Raw genomic sequence first — 26,716 nt, 5'->3', positions numbered from 1 at the left:
CTTATCTGTTGTGTACTCTCTATCTCTTTCTCAGATTCTATTCGCTGCGCCGTGTAATATTTTACATGGTATCAGCGCCCAGGGGGCTCTAGAGATCGGAGAACGTGCAAGAGGCAAAGGCTTCAACAGCAAAGAGAAACTATGTCGACTCCGGGAAGCGGTTCTAGCGCATCAGGAAGAGGTGCAGGAGGTGGTGCTACTGTACCGGATATTCAAACACTGAGGATTCGTCCACCAACCTTCAGCGAAGGCAAGTTAGATGGTACAAACTACACCTTGTGGAAGTTCAAAATTACAACTATCCTTGATTCTTATGAGCTTCTGAAGACTGTGCTGGGGACTGACGCAGAACCACAGCCTACCCCCGACCCATCAAATCCTAGTGTGATGATTCCTCCGAATGCAGATCTTCTAGGAGCTTGGAAACGAAGGAATGCAGATGCATTGTGTGCCTTAGTTACAAGCTATTCTGACAGTGTTTTGACTTTGATTCAGCATACAACCAAAGCGTCAGAGGCTTGGAATGTGCTAAGGAGTCAGTATGAAACACGAAACCAAACAAGGATTCAAAACTTGGAGAATCAACTAGCAGCGGAGAAGTTTGCTGAAGGAGAGACGGTTGAAGCATTCATCACTCGGATTAAGAATCTGCGCGAGCAGATGGCTGGCGCTGGGATACAAAAGACTAGCGAAGAGCTAGCTCGGAGGTGTCTTCGGATTTGTCCACAAAAGTTTGATGGACTAGTAATTGTCCTTAATACTCAGGTGAGACCTCAAGCTTTGACTTTTGAGGAGTTTTGTGCATTATTAATGGAGGAGGAATTGAGGTTGAAAGCTCGAGAAGGAAGCAACAATGGAGATGCTGCATTCTCTGCCAATGCAAAAGGCAAAGGTGTCTCCTCCACCAAAAATGATGGTGACAAAAAGAAGAAGGGCAGCAAGAAGAAGTTTCAAGGAGAGTGCTTCTACTGCAAGAAGAAAGGACATGCAATTACAGATTGTCATGTCAAGAAGGCAGATGAAAAGAATGGTACCCTTAAAAGTAAAGGGAAAGAGACAGCCAATACGGCTAAAGCAGAGTTGGAATTATTCATGGCGACCATTGAGGAAGTGTGCTCCTCGGCGCAAGAAGAATCTACCACTGGCTCATGGGTGTTGGATAGTGGGGCCTCCCGTCACATGACCAACAAGAAAGGTCTATACAGTTCTATGCAGCCTCTACAAGAATCCATCACTCTGACGGTTGGAAATGATGCTAAATGCCCTGCTGCGGGCACAGGTACTATTTCTTTTGTTGCTGCAAATGGTGGAGTCAAAAAGCTTTCAAATGTGTTGTATGTTCCCGAAATCAGGAGAAATCTCTTATCAGTTGCTGCCATAATTGATCTTGGTCATGAAGTGAGGTTCAAGAAGACAGGTGCAGAAATTATTGATAGTGCTGGCACAATTGTTGGCAAAGGAGAAAGAAGGAACAACCTGTATGAGCTAAGTGCTCTTACAGCCACCGCTGGAGTGGGCACAAGTAAGCTTTGGCATGAAAGGTTTGGACACATCGGATTTGCAGTATTGAAGGAGATGCAAAAGCAAGGTATGGTTGCTCACCTACCTACAATAACTGAATTGAAGGAACCATGTGAAGCTTGTATGATGGGCAAGCAACAGAGAAAGGCATTTCCACAAGAAAGCAAGAATAGAGCACAGGCTCCTCTAGAGTTGGTGCATGCTGACTTGTGTGGTAAGATGCCTACACAGGCCTTGGGGGGATCTTCTTATTTCATGTTGATTGTCGACGACTACAGTAGGAAGATGTGGGTGTACTTCCTTCGTGATAAGGCTCAAGCTTTTGGTAAGTTTAAAGAATGGCTAATACTTGTTGAGAATGAAACAGGGAAAAGTGTGAAGAAATTTAGAACAGATGGTGGTGGTGAGTTCAACTCAAAGGAGTTTGAAGGCTTTTGCAAGAGCAAAGGGATCAAGCGTCAATTGACGACGCCTCTCACACCTCAGCAGAACGGTGTTGTGGAACGCAGGAATCGCACCATTGTGGAGATGGCAAGATGCATGCTAAAGGGCAAGGGATTGCCTAACCATTTTTGGGCTGAAGCTGTTAATACTGCAGTCTACATTCCAAATCGGAGCTATACAAAGGCTCTCAAGGGAAAAACACCTCATGAGGCTTACACTGGTAAGAAACTATCTGTCTCACATTTCAGAATTTCTGGATGTGAATGTTATGCACATGTTCCAGATGAGAAGAGAAACAAGTTACAGCCAAAAAGCAGAAAATGTATCTTCTTGGGTTATAGTGATGAGCAAAAGGCTTACAAATTATATGACCAAGAGGCAAAGAAGATCATTGCGAGCCGTGATGTGGTGTTCAAGGAGGAGCCGCATACAGTGGAGGAGGAGAAGCATCATCTTCAGATGATGAGGAAAAAGTTCACCAACCTAACATCACCCCACCGGAAAAGCCATTGCCGCGCTGGGTGAAGCAGCTCTATGACCACAATAATCCTATGCCTGCATCTGTTGAGGAGAAGGCAGACGGACCAAGGAGGTCTCAGAGAATAGAGGAGCAAAGGAGGGCTTCTGCTCACATAGTCAATATGGTCTTGATGGTTGAGATTATGAGAGAAGTAAAGGAGCCAACTGACTTAGAAGAAGCACTTGCAGATCCATCATGGAAGGATGCTATGCAGGCAGAGTATGACAGCATAATGAAGAATGACACTTGGGAGCTAGTGGATCGACCAGCAAAGCGGAAGGTTATTGGCACCAAGTGGATCTGGAAGGTAAAGTACAAGGCTGATGGTACCTTAGAAAAGTACAAAGCTAGACTGGTTGCCCAAGGATTTTCACAAGTTGAAGGGTTTGATTTTCAAGAGTCATTTGCCCCAACTGCCAGAATGACCACTATTTGCACAGTACTTGCAGTGGCTACCCACAAGAAGTGGCCAGTGTACCAAATGGATGTTAAGTCAGCGTTCTTAAATGGTGACCTCAAGGAGGAGGTGTACGTGGCTCAGCCACCAGGGTTTGAGGCCCCCCATTCTGAGAACAAAGTGTGTAAACTGAAGAAGGCATTGTATGGGCTTAAACAAGCCCCCAGAGCATGGTACCAGTGGATAGATAGGTTCTTTTTAAACCTAAACTTCAAAAGATGTGCCTTAGATTCTAACTTGTATGTTTACATGGATGGTAAAAAGTCTGTAGTGATTGTCCTATATGTGGACGACCTTCTTATTACAGGTGACTATGAAGATATGATCAACCAAACTCGAAAGGCTTTGAGCTCTGAGTTTGAAATGACAGACTTAGGCTTGCTGCACTATTGTTTGGGGATTGAAGTCTGGCAAGAGCCAGGAAAGATCTTCATCTCTCAGAAGAAGTATGCATGGGAGATCTTGAAGGCATTTGGCATGACCAAGTGCAAGGAGATAGCTACACCTATGGAGGTAAATGCAAAGTTATCCGTCGAGGATACATCAGCATTAGTAGACATTGGGAGGTATAGGAGGTTGGTCGGCAGTCTGATCTACTTGTGTAACACCAGACCAGATATCAGTTTTACTGTTGGTGTTTTGAGCAGGTTCTCAAACAAACCTCATGAGAGTCATTGGAAGGCTGGGATGCGGGTGCTCAGATACTTGAAGAAAACTCTTGACTATGGTATCACATACAGTTTCGGAACTTCTCTTGTGGGAAACTGTGACTCAGATTGGGCATGAGACATTGATTCCAAGAAGTCAGTTTCTGGTTATTGTTTCTCTTTGGGTTCAGGAATTTTCTCTTGGATTAGTAAGAAGCAACCAACAGTGGCATTGTCTTCTACCGAAGTAGAGTACAAGGCAGCTTGTTTTGCTGCATGTGAGGCCGTATGGTTGAGAAGGATTCTATGGCATATGGGAGTGCAGGATGAAGAACCAACTGTGCTGAGATGTGACAATCAAAGTTGCATCGCCATTGCCAAAAATCCAGTGTTTCATGCACGCACCAAACATATAGAGATCCAGTATCACTATGTGCGTGATTTGATGGAGGATGGGATAGTGGAACTGGTCTACTGTCCAACAGAGGAGAATGGAGCAGACATCTTTACCAAAGCACTTACGAAGGATCTGCTTCAAGTTCATCTTCAGAGACTTGGCATTGGGCCGAGGAGATAGTTCACCTATGGGTGGACATTGAGGGGGGCTGTTAGATATGATCAATGCCCCACCCTCATTAGGTGCTACCAATCATCCATGGTGCTCAAAGTTGTAAGGCCCCCATTATGAGGAGAAGCCAAATGTGAGCCCGGACATTGGTTGAGTCCTGACTTGTATATCAGATGAGGTCTATGTGACCGGATGGCAAAAAGGTGACTGTTGTGGGTCTAATCTTTGGGTTAGACAGAGTGGTTAAGCTGGTAGCAACTCGAGGCGCATTGCATCGAGTTGCGGTGTAAGGGAGTTAAAAGGGGCCCCTATTGTGGGGTCCGGGGGCCGCGGAAGCGGCCCCTGGGCTGGGGGATCCCAGGGGGGCCAGCGGTCCCCCTGGCGGGGGTCCGGGGGTAGCGCCCCCGGCCCGATGGTAAAGGGAATATTCCTTGGAATATTCCCTGGCCGACTAGTGGAGGCTCATATGGTAGGTCGGTCAGCACGCCGACCTAACGACCTTCGCGGGCTATAAAAGCTAAACCTCTTCGCAGCCATCTCTGACTCATCTTTCACCCAGTTAGAGTTGTTGTTCCAGCTAGCCTTAAGCTCTTCACCTATCTTCTGTCTGGATCGCCATCTAAGCTTCACACAGTGGAAGCGCACGGGTGGATAGAGCCATCTTTGTATCAGTTGTTTGGAGTTAAAGAATTTACTGATTCTCCTCTTATCTGTTGTGTACTCTCTATCTCTTTCTCAGATTCTGTTCGCTGCGCCGTTTAATATTTTACATTAGTAGGACCCAAGCAAGTTGAAGCTTTTGAAGGAATAAGTGAAATAAGAAAATGATTGAATCTTGCTTGGAAGAGCTATGGCGGGAGAGCAAGAGCAAGAAAGAGAGAAAGACTAAATGGAAACTCCAGGAGTCACAATGTGTGATCGGGCCTTCCTTTATTCAAATTGTCACTAAAAGAATAAAGAATAAAGTGATGGTGACGGGCGTTCGCCACCTACAGTGTGCAGTGGTAGGTACTGTTAGTGTAGTAATACATGGGTGGCTAGATAGAGGCACCTTTACCCTTAACAACCTCCCACTTAAAGGCGAATCTATCTCCCAGTGAGGAGTGAAAAGAAAAAGAAAAGACAGTATAATGTACACATGTACAACATGATGAGGAAAAATGTCATCTCATCTAATGCCCATCAATCTCCTAAAGAAAACAAATCACTCAATAGTGAGGCTTTTCGTGAGAAGATCTGCAAGATTTTTCAGTGGAGATCTTAACAAGGTCAATAGACTTTCCCCCCACGACCCCACGTATGAAGTGATACTTCACCTCAATGTGTTTCGTCCTCACATGGAAGACCGGATTCTTGGCTAGTTGAATAGCACTTAGAATTTGAATGCAGCGTAGGTATAGAATCAATCCCAAGGTCAACGACCCAACCATATGGCCTCCTTAAAAGTCTTAGTGGCTGCAACATACTCGTCCTTAGTGGTAGAGAGATCTGTACACTTCTGAACCCTGGACATCCAAGAGATAGCATAGGTGAATATATAGCTAGAAGTGAACTTCCTACTATCTGCATGTCTTGTATAATCAGAGTATGTGTACCCCACAACTCTGTTGGGGGTAAAGGCACCTCCGCCGTGCCGCCCCGTGTATTACTACACTGACAGTACCCGCCACTGCACACTGCAGTTGGCGAGCGCCCATCACATCACTTTATTCTTTATTCTTTTAGTGACAGTTTGAATAAAGGAAGGCCCGGTCACACATTGTGACTGTTGGAGTTCCCATTTCTTGTCTCTCTCTTTCTTGCTCTTGCTCTCCCGCCATAGCTCGCGTGCAAGCTTCGATCCTTCTCACCTTTCAACTGGTATCAGAGCTTGGCATTCTCTTACTCGAGCTCGACTCGGTGCTTCCTGACCTTCGCATCGACTCGCTTCACGCATTGGGTCTCCATCCCGGCAGCCATATCCGATCTCCCCAAGCTCTCGTCACTCCCCGGCTTCCCGAGCACCTTCCCAGCCTATTGAGGTACCTTCAAGGCATTGATACTGAGGTATTTGATCATTCTTTTAGGGTTTTATTTCAGTCTACAGGTTGCAAACAGCAAGGGCAGCCATGGCTTCAAACCCTTGAAGCTTATTCCTCTCATATTGTGCCTTACACCTATCAAGGCTCAAAGAGGCTTGTCATAGGCCTTTGATAGGCCCTTCTTGAGCCCCCCATTACCCCCTTTTCAGCCCATGTGGAGCAACAGCAAGTTCAGCACCAACAGGGTAGATTGCATCATTTTTTTCCAGGCTGTGAGCACTCATCTACTTCATCTCCACACTTGGCCATTGCTTCTTGCTCTCTACCTTGATCAAGAGGGCTATAGACTTCATGTTTGATGTCATTCAAGCTTTGGGCATTGGTCTTGATCATTCGGGGCTGATCTCTTCAGATTTGGGACTGTCATAAACGGTCATAACAGGCTGAAAACAGGGCAGCACCATTGGCATTAGCATTTGTTGCTTATACTCCATTCCGGTTGTGCTATTTGATGCCCGTATGCGGTCTACATGATGCCTAGTGCCTTGGGAATGTATGCACATGATTATGCCATGATTTTGGCTTGAAATATTGGCTGATTTGGGACTGTTATTTACTGTTATACAGTGCTGGAAACAGGGTAGCCACACTTGGCATTGGCATTTGATGCTTATACTCTACTATGGTTACCTTATTTGATGCCCGTATGCGGTCTACTTCCTACCCGGATGTATTGGGGATGTATGCATTTGGTTTGACCATGATTTTGGCTTGAATTCGGGGCTGAAATCTACTGTTTAGAACAGTAAATACATGCTGGAATAATAGTGGGCTGAAGGTACTTTACATGCTTTGGCACTTACCTACCGATACCGGATGTATGCTTTGAGCTTTGGCATGATGTCTCTGACATTTGGGGACGACTTGGAGCATATGTATGAGATTATGGGATGCTTTGGAGCTTCGCATTAGCTCCGTCTTCACTGGCATTTGGACCGACTTGGCATGCTCGTGGACCGCCTATGCCTCATGTCTCTGCTTGACAGTTAGGCTTTTGCATTACATGCTTTGGTTCGTGACATATGCTATTTGGTTCGTGTATGCCATACCGACATTTGGAGCTTGGATTTGGATGTATTTGAGCATTCCCGGCTTACTTGATCACTGATCTTGGTTGCTATTTGGATGTCATTTAGTTGACCGAGAGCTTATTTGGGCTTATGTATTGCTTCATGGTTAATATGATCGGTGCTTCATGTATGTCATGCTCTCTTGGATGCGCTTGATGCATTGACAGGGTCACTTATCACTGGTGCTTTCTCTTGGGTTGTTTGAGCTTCTGAGCTCGCTTTGTACGCCTTTTGTGCCAGTGGGAGCATTTTACATGCTTGCTTGACCTTTGACAGTTGTATGCTATTGGAGCACTTACATGTATTTGGAGCAGTTTATGTCTTGAGCAGCTACATACGCATTGAGACTTTGGGATCATACTCCGATCTTTATGGATATGCATTGATGTACTCTTGGTTCACAGGATACTTATGAGCTGAGTCTCATATTTGGATCTTTCTCTTTGAGCAGACACCTATTTGTGTCAGGTTTTGGCAGTTACAGGACCACTTTGCCTAGAGTGTCTGGGGGTGTGCCTTTCACTGGCAGATGTTATTTTGACATGCTTCGGTGTTGAGCTCATGTTCTTTTCACTGTCATTGGCCTTGCTTATGTCCGTTTCATGCCGGCTTTGGACCTAGCATTGTTTGCTTGACATTGGATCCTATTTTGGGACAGTTTGCTCTCTAGATTGCATACCTGCAATTTATTATAGCAAGCAGTTATTGGTGGATTGAGGTGCACTTTTCATGCTAAAATATCCTGATTTGGTGTCCCGCACCTAGTACTAAGTGGGCAGCAACTTTTGGCACGCTTTGCTCGCCCTTTGGACCCCGTTTTGGTCATTTTTGGGCAGTTTCTGCAGTAAAACAACAAGCAGTTTTTTGGACTGTTTGGGCATTTCCAGCCTGCATAATGGCGTCATCTTCGCATGATAGTGCCATCTTTAACATTACAAAGTTGGATGGTACCAACTATCTTACTGGAAGAGTCAAATTTGGCAGGTCTTGGTGCAGAAGTCTCAGATTAAGCCACTTCGGTTGAGTGGGGAGCAGCCTGAAACTATGGACAATGACGACTGGCTTGAACTTGATGAGCTATGCAAGTCCACGATTGTATTGTCTATCACTGAACAGGTACATTATAATGTATTTGAGGAAGCACAGAGTGCATGGGATATATGGAATAAGATAAAAAATCTTTATGATAAGAAAAGTCCAGCAAGTCAGATGTACTGGTTGAAGCAGCTTATGGATCTGCGCATGAAGGATAATGCGACTATGTCTGCTCACTTGAGCCAGTTCCATGCTATACTGAAGAACCTGACTTCGCAGGATATCACCTTTGGAGAGGAAGTAACTCCTCTTTTCTTGCTTGGGACTCTGAATGAGTCATGGGATGTATTCCGCACTGCCCTATGTGCCTCTAGTGCTACTCTAAAATTGGCAGATGTTGAGAGTGCTCTTCTTCAGGAAGAGGTGAATCGCAAAAACTTGGATGCCTCTCGTGGTAGTCATGCTTTGACAGTTAGAGGCAGGAATGACAGGTATGACCGTGGTAATAACCGTGGTCGTGACTTGCAGAAGGGTCGGTCTAAATCTTGTGGCAAGTCGCGTGGGCGCAATGCAAATGTCACTTGTCATCATTGTGGGAAAAAGGGCCATATTAGACCACAGTGTCATGAGTTGCGCAATGAGAAGTGCAAGGATAAGGGGAAAGATAAAGTGCAGGAGAAGTCCTCTGATCACAACATAGTACCTGCGAAGTCCAACGTCAAGATTGAGGAAATTAATGTCACGCAGACTGAGGAGTTCGATGGTGGTGATGAGTTTATACTTGCAGCTAGTTCTTCTGATGCTTCACACTTGACTGAGACATCTAGTATGTATGCACAGTGCTGGTTATTGGATTCCGGAGCATCCTTCCATGTGACGCCTTACCGTGAGTGGTTCCACTCTTACCGCAATATATCTGGTTCAGTCAGACTTGGAGACGACAGGTCTCTTGACATTGTGGGCATGGGTGATATTCACTTGCAGTTTTCCACTGGCAGTTCATTTTTGCTTAGGGATGTACGTCATATACCTGTGCTTACGCGCAGTCTTATGTCTGCAGGACAGTTGGATGATGCAGGATTTCATGTATGTTTTGGGGATTCTGCCTGGAAGATTACTCGTGCCAGACTTGTGCTTGCTAGAGGCGCCAAGTCTGGCAGCCTCTATCCTCTTGTTGTATCTGGGTCCTCAGTTGACCATGTTTTGGCAGTGGGTTCTATCCCACATGTATCACTTTGGCATGCTCGTTTAGGGCACATGTCTTTGAAGGGAATGAAAATGTTATCTAGTTTGCAGTATCTTCCGCCTTTGGATTATGCATGTTTTGACTTGTGTGATCATTGTCTTTATGGTAAGCAGAATAGGTCTACGCATAAGAAATCGGGTAGGCCACGCATGAGTGAGCCCTTGGCATTGGTGCATTCCGATGTTTGTGGGCCTATGCCTTGCATGTCTATGGGTGGCGCGAAAAACTTCGTTACCTTCATTGATGATTTTTCTAGGAAAGTGTGGGCTTATCCCATAAAGCAGAAGTCCGATGTCTTGGCAGTTTTTCAGAGATGGCTTGCTCTTGTTGAGAACCAGACTGGGTATAGGCTGAAATGCCTTAGGACAGATAATGGGGGAGAATATGTCTCACGTGCTTTTGAGCAGTTTTGTGATGATAGGGGTATTAAGCGTCAGTTGACCGCCCCTTACACCCCACCCCAAAATGGTTTGGCTGAGCGCATGAACATGACTATTCAGGAGCGTGTGCGCTCTATGCTTAGCCATGCAGGCCTACCCCAGAGTTTTTGGGCTGAGGCAGTTAGTACGGCAGTGCATGTCATAAACCGATCGCCTTCCAGTGGATTGGATTTCCAGGTTGCAGAGGAAGTTTGGGCTGGTAAGCCACCCTCTTATGCGCATCTCCGTGTCTTTGGATGTGAGGCATTCTGCCATGTGCCCAAGGACAAGAGGAGTAAATTGGATCCAAAGAGCATTAAATGCATATTCCTTGGCTATGGTGAGTCAGGAGAGATGGGCTATCGCCTATGGGATCTGCAGGCGCGGAAAATAGTACGCAGCCATGATGTCGTCTTCCATGAAGACAAGATGCACAGGCAGCCTGAGAAGGTGGTTGAGATCCGCAGAGTGATCTTTCAGGAGGAGCCTAGAGCTCCAGCACAGCCAGTAGTATAGCCTGCAGTAGTTCCTCCACAGGGCCAGGGTGTTGGACAGGTAGTTAGACAGGCAGCAGAGCCTGCGGTGAGATGGCGGTCCGCTAGAGACAGACGTCCACCTAATAGATTTCAGCCCTCTATGAATTATGTTTTGGTTACAGATGCAGGAGAGCCTTTCACTTATGATGAGGCTATGCGCAGGGGTGACAGTTACTCCTGGGAGAGGGCTATGCAGTCTGAGATAGACTCCCTGCATAAGAATGAGACTTGGGATTTGGTTGCCTTGCTTAAGGGCAAGAAGGCTTTGCCATGCAAGTGGGTGTACAAGCTGAAAAGTACCCCTGGACACCCCAAGCCGGCATACAAGGCTAGATTGGTAGCAAAGGGTTTTAAGCAGGAACATGGTGTGGACTTTGATGAGGTCTTCTCTCTTGTGGTTAAGATGACCACCCTGCGCTTAGTCTTGGCTTTGGTTGCACAGCTTGACTTAGATCTATATCAGATGGATGTCAAGACGGCTTTTCTACATGGGGACTTGCATGATGAGATCTATATGGATCAGCCTAAGGGCTTTGCAGAACCTGGCAGGGAGCACCTAGTGTGCAAGTTGAAGAAGAGCTTGTATGGCTTGAAGCAGGCACCTAGGGAATGGTATCATAAGTTTGATGCCTTTATGCAGTCACAGGGCTATGGCAGGAGTGCTATGGATCCGTGTCTTTACACGAAGAAAGCCCGTGATGGCAGTTTGCTTATCTTGATACTCTATGTTGATGATATGCTGATAGCAGGGAAAGCTCATGATGAGCTAGATGCTCTTAAATCTCAGCTGAAGAAGAGCTTTGAGATGAAGGATTTGGGACAGGCCTCACATATACTTGGGATGCGCATTAAGCGCGATAGGCATCAGGGGCTTTTGTATCTCTCACAGCGGGAGTACATTCATAAAGTCCTTGAGCGCTTCCGCATGCAGGACGTAAAGCCTATTGGCTGTCCATTACCTTCTTATGTGAAGGTATCACAGGCCGATTGTCCGCAGACAGATGAGCAAAGGGCCGAGATGGCCAAGATCCCTTATGCTTCAGCCGTGGGCAGTTTGATGTATGCCATGATAGCCACTCGTCCAGATATTGCGCATGCAGTTGCTGTTGTGGCATGCTATATGGCTACACCTGGCAGCAGACATTGGGATGCCGTGAAGGGTATCATGAGGTACCTGAAGGGCACAGCAGATATGTGTATTTGCTATGGCAGCCAGGATACAGGGGTCGTGGGGTACACTGACTCTGATTATGCAGGACATGCAGATAGTAGGAAGTCCACTTCTGGCTATGTATTCACCTATGCTGGAGGGGCTGTCTCTTGGATGTCCAGGGTTCAAAAGTGTACGGCTTTGTCTACCACTGAGGCCAAGTATGTTGTAGCCACCACTGAGGCTTGCAAGGAGGCCATATGGTTAGGTCGTCTAGTTGCTGACCTTGGGATTGATGCTACACCTACACTGCATTCGGATTCTATGAGTGCCATTCAGTTGGCTAAGAATCTGGTCTTCCATGCGAAGAAGAAACACATTGAGGTGAGGTATCACTTCATACGTGGTGTCGTGGAGGACAAGTCTGTTGACCTTGTCAAGATCTCCACTGACGAGAATCCTGCAGATCTACTCACGAAGAGCCTCACTACTGAGCGCTTTGCCTTCCTCAGGAGGTTGATGGGCGTTGGATGAGATGTCGCCTTTCCTCATCCCTTGTACCTATGTACATTTGTATTGTCTTTTCTTTTTTTTTTCTTTTCTCTCTCACTAGGGCAGATTCGCCTTTAAGTGGGAGGTTGTTGGGGGTAAAGGCACCTCTGCCGTGCCGCCCCGTGTATTACTACACTGACAGTACCCGCCACTGCACACTGCAGGTGGCGGGCGCCCGTCACGTTACTTTATTCTTTATTCTTTTAGTGACAGTTTGAATAAAGGAAGGCCCGGTCACACATTGTGACTGTTGGAGTTCCCATTTCTTGTCTCTCTCTTTCTTGCTCTTTCTCTCCCGCCATAGCTCGCGTGCAAGCTTCGATCCTTCTCACCTTTCAAACTCCTATATCCTGGCTGCCATAGCAAATACACATATCTGATGTGACCTTTAGGTATCTCATGATACCCTTCATGGCATTCCAATGTTTCTTGACAGGTGTAGCCATATAGCGCGCCACAACACCAACTGCAAATGCAATATCTTGACGAGTGGCTATCATGGCATACATCAAACTGCCCATGGTTGATGCATAAGGGATCTTGGCCATCTCGGCCCTATGCTTATTTGTCTGTAGACAATCGTATTGTGAAACCTTCACATAAGAAGGTAATGGACAACCAATAGGCTTGATGTCCTCCATGCGAAAATACTCAATAACTTTATGAATGTACTCCCTCTGTGAGAGGTAGAGTAGTCCCTGATGCCTGTCGCACTTAAAGTGCATACAAAGAATGTGAGGGACCTGTTCCAAATCCTTCATCTCAAAGCTCTTCTTCAGTTGAGATTTAAGAGTATCCAGCTTATCATGAGCTTTCCCCGCTATTAGCATATCATCCACATAAATTACCAAAATAAGCAATGAGCCATCACGGTCTTTCTTCATGTAAAGAAACAAATCCATAGCACTCATGCTGTAGCCCTGTGACTGCATAAGGCATCAAACTTATTATACCACTCCCTAGGTGCCTGCTTCAAGCCATAAAGACTTTTCTTCAACTTGCACACTAGGTGCTCCTTGCCAGGTTTTGCAAAGCCCCTAGGCTACTCCATGTAAATCTCATCATGCAAATCCCCATGCAAGAATGTATTCTTGATATCCATTTGATACATGTCCAAGTCAAGCTATGCGACTAAGGCCAAAACCAAGCGTAGGGTGGTCATCTTGACCACAAGAGAAAGGACTTCATCAAAGTCAACTCCATGCTCTTGCCTAAAACCCTTTGCAACAAGTCTTGCCTTATAAGCCGTCTTGGGGTGCCTAGGGGTATTTTTTTGCTTGTACACCCATTTGCATGGCAAAGCCTTCTTGCCGTTAGGCAATGCAACCAAATCCCAAGTCATATTCTTATGCAGGGAGTCCATCTCAGACTACATAGCCCTCTCTCAGGAGTGACTGTCACCCCTGCGCATAGTCTCATCATAGGTGAGAGACTCTCCTGCATCTGTAACTGACATAATGCATCGAGGGCTCAAATCGATCATGTGGATGTCTAGCTCTAGTAGATCCTCTCACTGCAGGCTTTGTTGCATATCTAGCATCCTGTCCAATACCCTGGCCACGTGTACCAAGAGCGCCTGCAAGCTGTCCAATTGGCTATTGTGCAGGAGCACGTGGCTCCTCCTGGAATATATTCATGTGTATCTCTACCACCTTCTCAGGCTGCCTATGCATCTTGTCTTCATGGAAGGCTACATCATGGCTGCGGATGACTTTTTGTGCCTGCGGATCCCAAAGCCGAAAATCCATCTTTCATGCATCTCCATAGCCAAAGAAAATGCATTTGATACTCTTAGGATCCAACTCAGTCCGCTTGTCTTTGGGCACATGGCAGAATACCTCACATCCAAAGACATGTAGATATGCATAAGACGGAGGTTTCCCAGTCCATACCTGCTCTACAACTTAGAAATCCAAACCACTGGAAGGTGATCTATTTATGATATGCATAGATGTACTGGCTGCCTCAGCCCAAAAGCTTTGTGGTAGGCATGCATGGCTAAGCATACTATGTACATGCTCCTGGATGGTTCTATTTATCCACTTAGCCAAACCATTTTGGGGTGGGATATAGGGGGTGGTCAACTGATGCTTAATACCCCTCTCGTCACATAGCTGCTCAAAGGCACGTGACACATATTCTCCCCCATTGTCAGTCATCCTAATGCATTTCAGTCTCGATGCCCAATCTAGTTCTCAACCAATGTAAGCCATCTCTAAAATGCAGTCAAGATATCTGACTTAAGCTTAATGGGGTAAACCTAGTCTTTAGGCAAAACATCATCAGTAAATGTCACAAAATTCTTTGGACCACCCATAGACTGACAGGGAATGGGCCCACAGACATCCGAATGTACCAATGCCAAGGGATCACCCATGCATATCCTACCAGACTTCTTATGTGTATTCCTAGTCTGTTCGCCATAAAGACAATGCTCACATGAATCAAAACATGAATAGTCAAGGGGTGGTAAGTATTGCAAACCAAAAAGCATTTTCATTCCCTTCAAAGACATATGGCCCAAGCAGGAATGCCAAAGAGATACATGTGGGATGGGACCCACTGACAAAACATGGTCAATAGAGAACCTATCAACTACAAGAGGATAGAGGCTACCAACCTTGGCACCTCTAGCAAGCACAAGTTTGCCACGGGTGATCTTCTAGATAGAACCCCCAAAAGAGACATGAAACCCATCATCATCAAGCTACCCTGTAGACATTAGACTGCGTGTAAGCATAGATACATGACGTACGTCTTGTAACATAAAAGTATTACCACTAGAGAATTGTAGTCGTACTACATCCCCAATGCCAACAATAGCAAGTGACTTGTCATCACCCAAGAAAACTGAACCAGAGACAATGCAGTAGGAGTGAAACCATTCACAACATGGTGTAACATGAAATGAAGCATCAGAATCCAAAAGCCAGCATTGCATATACATAGAGTGAACCTCGGTCAACGGCGTAGCATCACAAGAATTGGCTATAAGTATGTACTTCCCATCAGAGTCATCAGTCTGTATGACATTTATCTCCTTGATTTTCACATGGAATTTCGAAGATACCATGCTGTGATCAGAGGACTTTTCATGTACTTTGTCTTTCCCATTCTCTTTGCAGTTCTCATTGCGCAACTCATGATAGTGTGGGCGTATATGACCCTTCTTGCCGCAATGATGACATGTCACATTAACATTTCTCCCATGAGACTTAATGCGTGACTTACCACGTGACTTAGACTTAGACTTCCGTGAGTCTCTATCACAGCCACTCCCAGCGTCATTCTTTCCATTACCATCTCTACCTCTAACAGTCAAAGCATGCAACACACGAAGCATCCAAGCTCTTACGGTTGACCTCTTCCTACAAAAGAGCACTCTCTACATCAGGCAAGTTTAAAATAGTAGCATGAACACATAAGGCAGTATGGAATACATCCCATGACTCACTTAGAGTCCCAAGCAAAAACAATGGAGTTACCTCATCATTGAAGGTAATACCTGCGAAGTCAATTTCTTGAGAATAGCATGGAACTGGCTCAAATGTGCAAACATCGTCATATTCTCCTTCAGGGGCAAGTGCATAAGTTGCTTTAGCCAATACATCTGACTTGCTGGACTTTTCTTGTCATAGAGGTTCTTAATTTTATCCCAAAGTTGCCAATCACTCTATGCTTCCTCAACCACATTGTAATGCACCTGCTCAGTGAGAGACAAGATGAGTGTGGACTTGCATAACTCATCAAGCTCATCCCATTCGTCATCAGTCATAGTTTCAGGTTGCTCACCATGTATCCTTAGTGGCTTGATCTAAGATTTCTGCACCAATACCTGCCAAACTTGGCTCTTCCAATAGTCATAATTCATACCATCAAGCTTAGTGATGTTGAAGATAGCACTGATAGTGGAAGAAGATGCCATACTACAGTCCAAAATAGTGTAAACAGTTCAAAACCGCTTGTTGTTTTCTGTTGTAAACATTCAAAATACCACCAAAACCAAGGAAAAATGACCATAGATTGATAACTAATGATGCTGCCCGCCAAGTACTATCAAAAGTATATAAAATCAATATGATTCAACATGAAAATTTCATGTCAGTCAATGCATAACTGCTTGCTGTAATAAATTATAGCCAGGTACAATGAGAGCAAATTGTAGGCAAAATGAATGCACCAAATAAACCACTGATTGTCAAAGCATAACCAGCATAGATCAACATGTGACAGTCATAAGGACATCAAGCAAACACCCAAGCATGTCAAATAAATCCATTAGTAAGTGAGCACACCCCTGTGTAATAGGGCAAAGTGTACACAACACTGGCAAGACCTGACCCAAAGAGGGGTATAATTAGGGAGTGCAAAGCCGAAATCAATCCAAGTACATTTGTGAGAACCACGACATATCAACCATGTAACATCCAAGTGAAGATCCCAGTCTCAAGTATTCGAATGCTCAAGTAGCATAAACCGCCTGCTCAATGTCTATAAATATCACTTGCAAAAAAGCCGTAAATATCAAGCAAACAAGCTCAACAAGGGCATATGATAGCAACAATGCTAGAAGATCCAAGATCAAGCATCAATAAGACCTCATGAGCATATAGGTCGTGTAGCATTTGTACATAGCATCCATAGACATCAAGTACATCCAAACTGTAACTTTAGCAAGCCGAGAAATATCCAAAGTAAGCTCCGGGTAATCAAATGTCAAGCCAAAGCAAGGCTCAGTAGCATCCAACTCCAAACAATGTAACGAGTATGTAGTAGTGGCATAGGCCAAGCATGTCCAGACCGGTCAGACATAAGTAAAGTACATGCCATAAGTACATCAGAGATGAAGATCCCAATGCTATGCAAAGTGAGCTCAAGCTCAACTAATGATTTGAGAGAAAATACAAACTCTATGTCGATCCCCGAGAGTCACTACATCAATGTATACATCCAAGACATAGCCCGAATCCACTAAACAAACTAGAGGCATACTTTCCCATATGTATAGGCACCAACAGGGCATAATCAGGCATCAAATGACTATGTAGCATGAGCATAAAGTGTAATGACGGGGGGCTGCCCTATTTTGGATTGCCTGTGGACTGTGTAAAACAGTCAATGTGACTGAGCAAATTCAGCCCCAAAAGCATCTCATATCATATGCATACATTCCCCTAGCATTCGGGGAGCATTCAGGACCATCGAGCAACCAATGTCAATGCCAACCAAGCATAAACACAAAGTGCTGATGTAACACTGTTTGTGGCTGCCTATGGACTATGGAAAACAATCTTGGACTGATGTAAATCAATTCACAAATCAATGCCAATGATAACCACCAATGTTGAGCATCAAGGGGGTGTTCCCAAGTGCCAAATGAAGTGTTTTCAAGGTGCCCATGAGTGCCAAGGGAGGGCCGAAGTAAAAAACGAATTTTTTTGGAGGTCTTCAAGCTGGCCCAAATTGATGTGGGGCCTGTGGAAGGGCTGGGCAAGGTCAAGGAAAGGTTGGGGGAGTAGTCAAGGACCTCCAGGAGCTCCCTCTTGAAGGGCAAAGTCACCTGTAGAGAGTAGGCATCACATGAAGCAAGAGGACATGGCTGCCATTCTTTACAAAACCTGTGGAATGAAGTAAAATAACAAAAGAGAGCTCCAATACCTCTGAAGGAATGCCTTGAGGGTGCCCAAATGGGCCAGATAGGTGTTCGGGAAGTCAAGGAGTGACGGGAGCTCGGGAGAGTCGACTATGTCTGCTGGGAGTGTAGGTAATCAATAGGAAGCTGAAGGAGTCACGAACCAAGTCGAAATGCTCAAGCAACCATGCTTCGATACCAATTGAAAGGAGAGAAGGATCGAAGCTCACTTGGAAGAACTATGGCGGGAGAGGAAGAGCAAGAAAGAGAGAGAGACTAAATGGGAACTCCAACAGTCAAAATGTGTGATCGGGCCTTCCTTTATTCAAACTGTCACTAATAGAATAAAGAATAAAGTGACGGTGATGGGGGCCCACCACCTACGGTGTGCAGTGGCGGGTACTGTTAGTGTAGTAATACACGGGCGGCTAGACAGAGGCGCCTTTACCCCCAACAATAAGAGGTCTAGACATTGTTGATTGCTCGTTGTGGCTAACACTTTTGGTTTCGGGCTGAGACAAAGGATGGAATCAACTAGTGAAGGATCTCATATTCTCAGGGTGTGATGGAACAAGAGGCTTGTGTGCTTGAGTGGGATGATTCATTTTGAGCCACACATGGTTAGGTTAGGACATTGAATGGTTGTTTTGATGGTTTGATTTTTTGAATAGTGTTGCATCCAGTAGAGCAAGAATCATCAATTGTAAGAAAAGAAATCATAAATAAGAAAAACTTAGATAAGCCCTTTAAAAAATCTTTTGTTTATCATTCATTGTGGCACGAATTTTCTTTGGATGTTCTAATGTTGGATTGATACCCCTTGCAAATGAATTAATGGTGTGTGTTACCTAAATGAAAACTAAGATTTGTTGAGATTAAGTTTTGAGATTTCTTGCATGGTGGATTGAGTACATAATGATCTGAATACTTTGGCAAATGACTTGGACAAGCTAGAGAGTGAGAAAGGAGGCACTATACTTGCCTACAAACCACAACCATCACAAACCCTATTTGGCCATCACATTAGCCATGCCATCATGAGGTTCAACCCATCCCTTCACATTAGTCGTCTCGTCATAAGGTTCTACCCATCCCTTCTCACAAGCCTGTAACTGCATGCTTAGATGGCCAAACCAAGAGTGTTGGATAGCCAAATCATCCGCCACACTATGAGCCAATAGGCCAACCCAGGATCACTAGCCACATATGAGCCCATTAGGGTTTACAAGGTGGGCGCCAATGAACTATAATCGTGGAGAATCACCACCCGCAGACCATCCACTCATGGCTTACCCCCATCTCATTACTCGGCCATCACTACCTGCACTCTGGCCACCACCATCGCCTACCCAATCGGTTGTAATCGCAACCACACCTCTCACAACATCAACATGACTGATATGATCACCAACCATCACCATGCAGAGATCGCAAAAGAAGCAAAGGGTCAGGTAAAAGCAATGAAAACCAGCTGAGGGGCTACTCAGGGATTAAGGAAATCAGAAGAAGAGAAGAAACACGGCACACAAAGGTGTGCAAGAGAGAATGAGAGAGTGGTTTGTCATATTCAACCAGATTATCCACCATCATGAGTCTAACATGTACGATCGTCTCTCTCCTCCGTGTGGGTTTGGTACTTGATTGAGTCGCACTATGCAAGCATTATAAGTGTCCAATTGGTTATATATTTTTAAGATTAGGCTCATCACATACTCGGGTGCTCATCATCCATTCACTCACTTGTGAAACCATGATCCACCCAAGAACTCGTGAACCCACTCGGTCTCAAGGCATGATCACCACTTGTGGCACCACCTTCATGATCACTTGTAGGCGGGTAGCATGCCTTCATTTCTAGGCACAAAAAAGAGCCCAGATGAGGTGGGATTTGGTTGCTAGAATTGCATGGATCTAGTGTTGCAACCGGTTTAGGCTAGCATCAATCCCCAAAACTATATCGAGGAGCTGATAATATGAGTCAAGATGGTGCTAGTCTTCAACTTCACAGGGTTTGCATTGGTATAGCCACATTGCTACTTTCTTTGCTATCGTTGCTAGTACCACTAGTTGACATCACTTCTAGCCTTTTCATTGCCAAATTTCCATTATGGCTTCTCCCCATTTGGGAGCATTGCCACATTTGGCACCTGGAACATAGGCAAGCGACTAAGAGGTGGGCATTTGAGCAACCTCCAACATATGCCAATAATGCACTATTTGTCCACTAGGAATCTTGCCCCTAAACTATTCAGGTCGAAAAGGGATAAAATTAAATAACAAGCCCTTTGATTTTCTTTGATAGCTAGTAACTTCTATTATTTGATGAAGTTTATCATAGATGGTGATTACTGGATGAGTCCCTTTCATTTCGAGGAGTGTCATGATTTGGCATGTGGAGGACAATTTGTTGGATGACTTATGACCCGAAAAACTTTACGTGCTAGTTTATTGGTGACCTACTATTTTCCAATATGCATTTGTCTACATGAAATGATAGGATACATGCCAAAGGCATGATGTACAAGACAATAAAAAGGTCCCTTAATCCTATTTTGATGACCTTGCCATTTGGAAAGTAGGGCAGTAACCTCATTGGATTGCCATTCGCATGTAAGCATTAGATTATTGTGACAAGAGATTATTTTACTAAGCACAAGCCATGTAGAAAGATAATGCAAAGGGGACGTTGAGCTTTATTTTGAAAGAAATTGTTGTAAAATATTACACGGCGCAGCGAATAGAATCTGAGAAAGAGATAGAGAGTACACAACAGATAAGAGGAGAATCAGTAAAATTCTTTAACTCCAAACAACTGATACAAAGATGGCTCTGTCCACCCGTGCGCTTCCACTGTGTGAAGCTTAGATGGCGATCTAGACAGAAGATAGGTGAAGAGCTTAAGGCTAGCTGGAACAACAACTCTGACTGGGTGAAAGATAAGTGTAAGATGGCTGCGAAGGGGTTTAGCTTTTATAGCCCGCGAAGGTCGTTAGGTCGGCCTGCTGACCGACCTACCATATGAGCCTCCACTAGTCGGCCAGGGAATATTCCAGGGAATATTCCCTTTACCATCGGGCCGGGGGCGCTGCCCCCGGACCCCCGCCAGGGGGGCCGCTGGCCCCCCTGGGACCCCCCAGCCAGGGGCCGCTTCCGCGGCCCCCGGACCCCACAATAGGGGCCCCTTTTAACTCCCTTACCACGCAACTCAATGCAATGTGCCTCGAGTTGCTACCAGCTTAACCACTCCGTCTAACCCAAAGATTAGACCCACAACAGTCACCTTTTTGCCATCCGGTCACATAGACCTCATCTGATATACAAGTCAGGACTCAACCAACGTCCGGGCTCACATTTGGCTTCTCCTCATAATGGGGGCCTTACAACTTTGAGCACCATGGATCATTGGTAGCACCTAATGAGGGTGGGGCATTGATCATATCTAACACCCCCCCTCAATGTCCACCCATAGGTGAACTATCTCCTCGGCCCAATGCCGAGTCTCTGAAGATGAACTTGAAGCAGATCCTTCGTAAGTGCTTTGGTGAAGATATCTGCTCCATTCTCCTCTGTTGGACAGTAGACCAATTCCACTATCCCATCCTCCATCAAATCACGCACATAGTGATACTGGATCTCTATATGTTTGGTGCGTGCATGAAACACTGGATTTTTGGCAATGGCGATGCAACTCTGATTGTCACATCTCAGCACAGTTGGTTCTTCATCCTGCACTCCCATATGCCATAGAATCCTTCTCAACCATACGGCCTCACATGCAGCAAAACAAGCTGCCTTGTACTCTGCTTCGGTAGAAGACAATGCCACTGTTGGTTGCTTCTTACTAATCCAAGAGAAAATTCCTGAACCCAAAGAGAAACAATAACCAGAAACTGACTTCCTGGAATCAATATCTCCTGCCCAATCTGAGTCACAGTTCCCCACAAGAGAAGTTCCGAAACTGTATGTGATACCATAGTCAAGAGTTTTCTTCAAGTATCTGAGCACTCGCATCCCAGCCTTCCAATGACTCTCATGAGGTTTGTTTGAGAACCTGCTCAAAACACCAACAGCAAAACTGATATCTGGTCTGGTGTTACACAAGTAGATTAGACTGCCGACCAACCTCCTATACCTCCCAATGTCTGCTAGTGCTGATGTATCCTCAACGGATAACTTTACATTCACCTCCATAGGTGTAGCTATCTCCTTGCACTCGGTCATGCCAAATGCCTTCAAGATCTCCCATGCATACTTCTTCTGAGAGATGAAGATCTTTCCTGGCTCTTGCCAGACTTCAATCCCCAAACAATAGTGCAGCAAGCCCAAGTCTGTCATTTCAAACTCAAAACTCAAAGCCTTTCGAGTTTGGTTGATCATATCTTCATAGTCACCTGTAATAAGAAGGTCGTCCACATATAGGACAATCACTACAGACTTTTTACCATCCCTGTAAACATACAAGTTAGCATCTGAGGCACATCTTTTGAAGTTTAGGTTTAAAAAGAACCTATCTATCCGCTGGTACCATGCTCTGGGGGCTTGTTTCAGCCCATACAATGCCTTCTTCAGTTTACACACTTTGTTCTCAGAATGGGGGGCCTCAAACAGAGATTTCTTCTGATTTCGGGAACATACAACACATTTGAAAGCTTTTTGACTTCACCATTTGCAGCAACAAAAGAAATAGTACCTGTGCCCGCAGCAGGGCATTTAGCATCATTTCCAACCGTCACAGTGATGGATTCTTGTAGAGGCTGCATAGAACTGTATAGACCTTTCTTGTTGGTCATGTGACGGGAGGCCCCACTATCCAGCACCCAAGAGTCAGTGGTAGATTCTTCTTGCGCCGAGGAGCACACTTCCTCAATGGTCGCCATGAATAATTCCAACTCTGCTTCAGCCGTATTGGCTGTCTCTTTCCCTTTAGTTTTAAGGGTACCATTCTTTTCATCTGCCTTCTTGACACGACAATCTGCAATCGCATGTCCTTTCTTCTTACAGTAGAAGCACTCTCCTTGAAACTTCTTCTTGCCGCCCTTTTTCTTTTTGTCACCATCATTTTTGGTGGAGGAAACACCTTTGCCTTTTGCATTGGCAGAGAATGCAGCATCTCCATTGTTGCTTCCTTCTCGGGCTTTCAGCCTCAACTCCTCCTCCATTAATAATGCACAAAACTCCTCAAAAGTCAAAGCTTGAGGTCTCACCTGAGTATTAAGGGCAGTTACTAGTCCATCAAACTTTTGTGGACAAATCCGAAGACACCTCCGAGCTAGCTCTTCGCTAGTCTTTTGTATCCCAGCGCCAGCCATCTGGTCGCGCAGATTCTTAATCCGAGTGATGAATGCTTCAACCGTCTCTCCTTCAGCAAACTTCTCCGCTGCTAGTTGATTCTCCAAGTTTTGAATCCTTGTTTGGTTTCGTGTTTCATATTGACTCCTTAGTACATTCCAAGCCTCTGACGCTTTGGTTGTATGCTGAATCAGAGTCAAAACACTGTCAGAACAGCTTGTAACTAAGGCACACAATGCATCTGCATTCCTTCGTTTCCAAGCTCGTAGAAGATCTGCATTCGGAGGAATCATCACACTAGGATTTGATGGGTCGGGGATAGGCTGTGGTTCTGCGTCAGTCCCCAGCACAGTCTCCAGAAGCTCATAAGAATCAAGGATAGTTGTAATTTTGAACTTCCACAAGGTGTAGTTTGTACCATCTAACTTGCCTTCGCTGAAGGTTGGTGGACGAATCCTCAGTGTTTGAATAGCCGGTACAGCAGCACCACCTCCTGCACCGCTTCCTGATGCGCCAGAACTGCTTCCCGGAGTCGACATCGTTTCTCTTTGCTGTTGAAGCCTTTGCCTCTTGCACGCTCTCCGATCTCTAGAGCCCCCTGGGCTCTGATACCATGTAAAATATTACACGGCGCAGCGAATAGAATCTGAGAAAGAGATAGAGAGTACACAACAGATAAGAGGAGAATCAGTAAAATTCTTTAACTCCAAACAACTGATACAAAGATGGCTCTGTCCACCCGTGCGCTTCCACTGTGTGAAGCTTAGATGGCGATCTAGACAGAAGATAGGTGAAGAGCTTAAGGCTAGCTGGAACAACAACTCTGACTGGGTGAAAGATAAGTGTAAGATGGCTGCGAAGGGGTTTAGCTTTTATAGCCCGCGAAGGTCGTTAGGTCGGCCTGCTGACCGACCTACCATATGAGCCTCCACTAGTCGGCCAGGGAATATTCCAGGGAATATTCCCTTTACCATCGGGCCGGGGGCGCTGCCCCCGGACCCCCGCCAGGGGGGCCGCTGGCCCCCCTGGGACCCCCCCAGCCAGGGGCCGCTTCCGCGGCCCCCGGACCCCACAATAGGGGCCCCTTTTAACTCCCTTACCACGCAACTCAATGCAATGTGCCTCGAGTTGCTACCAGCTTAACCACTCCGTCTAACCCAAAGATTAGACCCACAACAGTCACCTTTTTGCCATCCGGTCACATAGACCTCATCTGATATACAAGTCAGGACTCAACCAATGTCCGGGCTCACATTTGGCTTCTCCTCATAATGGGGGCCTTACAACTTTGAGCACCATGGATCATTGGTAGCACCTAATGAGGGTGGGGCATTGATCATATCTAACAAAATTGTGTGTCATTTTGGTCTGCTCGGTGGGGGTGATGGGTTTTTCCCATTAAATATCGTTCAACGGGAATATTGATAGGTTTAATAGAAAAAATGTAAATTCATCATAGCTATGTATATATGGGATTTTGCCTTGAATGCATGCAATAAGAAGAGTTTATATATAGGGAACCCCTCGAGGCTCTGAGTAAGGTGTTGGCCATGTGTGAACTTGCCAAGAGTGCACTCAAGTTATCAAGTAGCTTTCTTTGAACAATGTCAACAAATGAGTATTTGAAAGATTCAACTAGACCAATATTTTTAAAAAAAATCCTTGAATGCCACCAACCTTTCTTTGCTTCTTTGCTGTTTGTTATTATCTAATTATTGCAAGATCTACCAATCTCTTGAGAGTGCTCGTTCTCTCACCTTTCAAGATTATGAGTCTTTTCTTTATTGCATTTTTTAAAACCTTAACCTAAGTGCACCTAAGTGTGTTAAATGTGATGGAAAAGTCTAAGTGCGAGTAGGCCCTAGCAGATGAGTGTGACTGATTGAACCTAGGGAATTAGGTTCACATCTATGAGTCTTAGTAGGTTTAGATCTTTGTGAGAAGCATCCAAACTATGCAAGACTTGTGTATCTAAACGCTATGCCTTAGTGGACCAGGGTGGTGAGTTTGGGGTTGATGGGTGGTTAAGTGAGTGAATAGGTATGAGGGTGGATAGTGATCATTCATACTCACGAATGAGTAGTGGGAACCTAAGGCACCAGTAGTGTGAATATAACCATGAGTGGCTAGATGGTAGTGTCCACAAGTGGTGTACACAAGTGCGTGAAGTGGTACACAAGTGCTCCCCTAAGGTTGGAGGCTAACATCACAAGTGGGTGATGAGTGTGTACATACAAGGCTAAGCACACAAGTGCTCCCTTAAGGTTGGAGGCCACGTGTGGCTTCAGAGTGGATGTGTTGGTTTGAGTACATGAACCTTCAAGAGGAGGTAGCCACCACAAGTGTGTGACACATGTGGCTATGTGAGTGGACATGTAGGGTCACTTTGCCAATGTACCCGGATCTAGACAGAAAGATGCATATTAGTCATACGCTCCCTTATAAGAACACCATATTAGAGAAATTGGGAATCTCCCAAGTCCCATTTTCAAATAAGGGGTAAATATTTGGCCATGTGGCTAAATCTTAACCCATGCTTCAAAGTGGAACTTGGAAATACAACCTATATAGTAATTAGGGTAGACTCCACTTTCAAGTAAGGGGATGAGAATTGATCATGTGGCCAAATATTAACTATATTGGAAATTCCCAAACTATATGAGAATTTCCAAATTCCTTAATGTAGTGCTCAAGCAAAGTCTACTTATAGTCTCTCACTCTGTGTGGATTTCTACCATCTCATCTCACTCACTTAAACTTGTCATGGATAAGAATTCACAACCTATCAAGCAACAAGATAGCCAAAGAAAAATAGTCGATGTAGGGGAACTCATCGTGTAGTCTAGATGTTTGTTGAGAGTTCCAAAGCTCCAACAACTTTGCCGATGCACGCTACCACAAGCTCCACATGTCTCACTCCATCGTTCTTTGCACTCACACAAAGAGTTAGTCTCTATCGCTTGTTCATCCAAGCTGATGCAAGTTTGCCTCTTGCCTCTCTCTCACTCTCTCTACCAAGCCCCCTCTAGCTCTCTGTCTTTGCAACAAAGTCTCTACTCTTTCACCTCTTAAATTGCGAAGATCCCAAGAAGGTGAAGGAAACAATGGATTTTTGCTACAGTAACCAAGAGCAAGATCATAAGCTCTCACAAGACTCTCCCTATCTCTTTGAGATCTTCCATGCAAGAGATGGCTACGCAGAGAAGAAAACAAGATTGTGAAGAAGAAAAGAGATAAGCCTACTTTGCATTAGTTGATGGAATAGTCACAATAAGGTTTTTCTCGCCATATATATATGACCTTTGATTTAAGATTTGGGTTGGGCTTATGTTTCAAGGGTGCCCACTGCTTGTGTTTCTTCATGCCTGCATGTAGAGTCCTATGATCTGTCTAGACATCCTAACTCACTCCACTCATGCACCCTTAAATGGACATTAATTTACAATTTGCATGGGAGTGAGCTTAGAGCTCAAGAATGATTCTACAAAAAAATATTTGAACCTTCTTGGTATTGATTTTAATTCTTGATTTTTATGGAGTGCTCGATGC

Source organism: Lygodium microphyllum, chromosome 15 (assembly GCF_053477565.2).
Source record: "Lygodium microphyllum isolate KBCC chromosome 15, Lygodium_microphyllum_v1.1.10, whole genome shotgun sequence".
NCBI classification, from domain to species: domain Eukaryota; kingdom Viridiplantae; phylum Streptophyta; class Polypodiopsida; order Schizaeales; family Lygodiaceae; genus Lygodium; species Lygodium microphyllum.
This window is presented reverse-complemented; position numbering follows the sequence as displayed.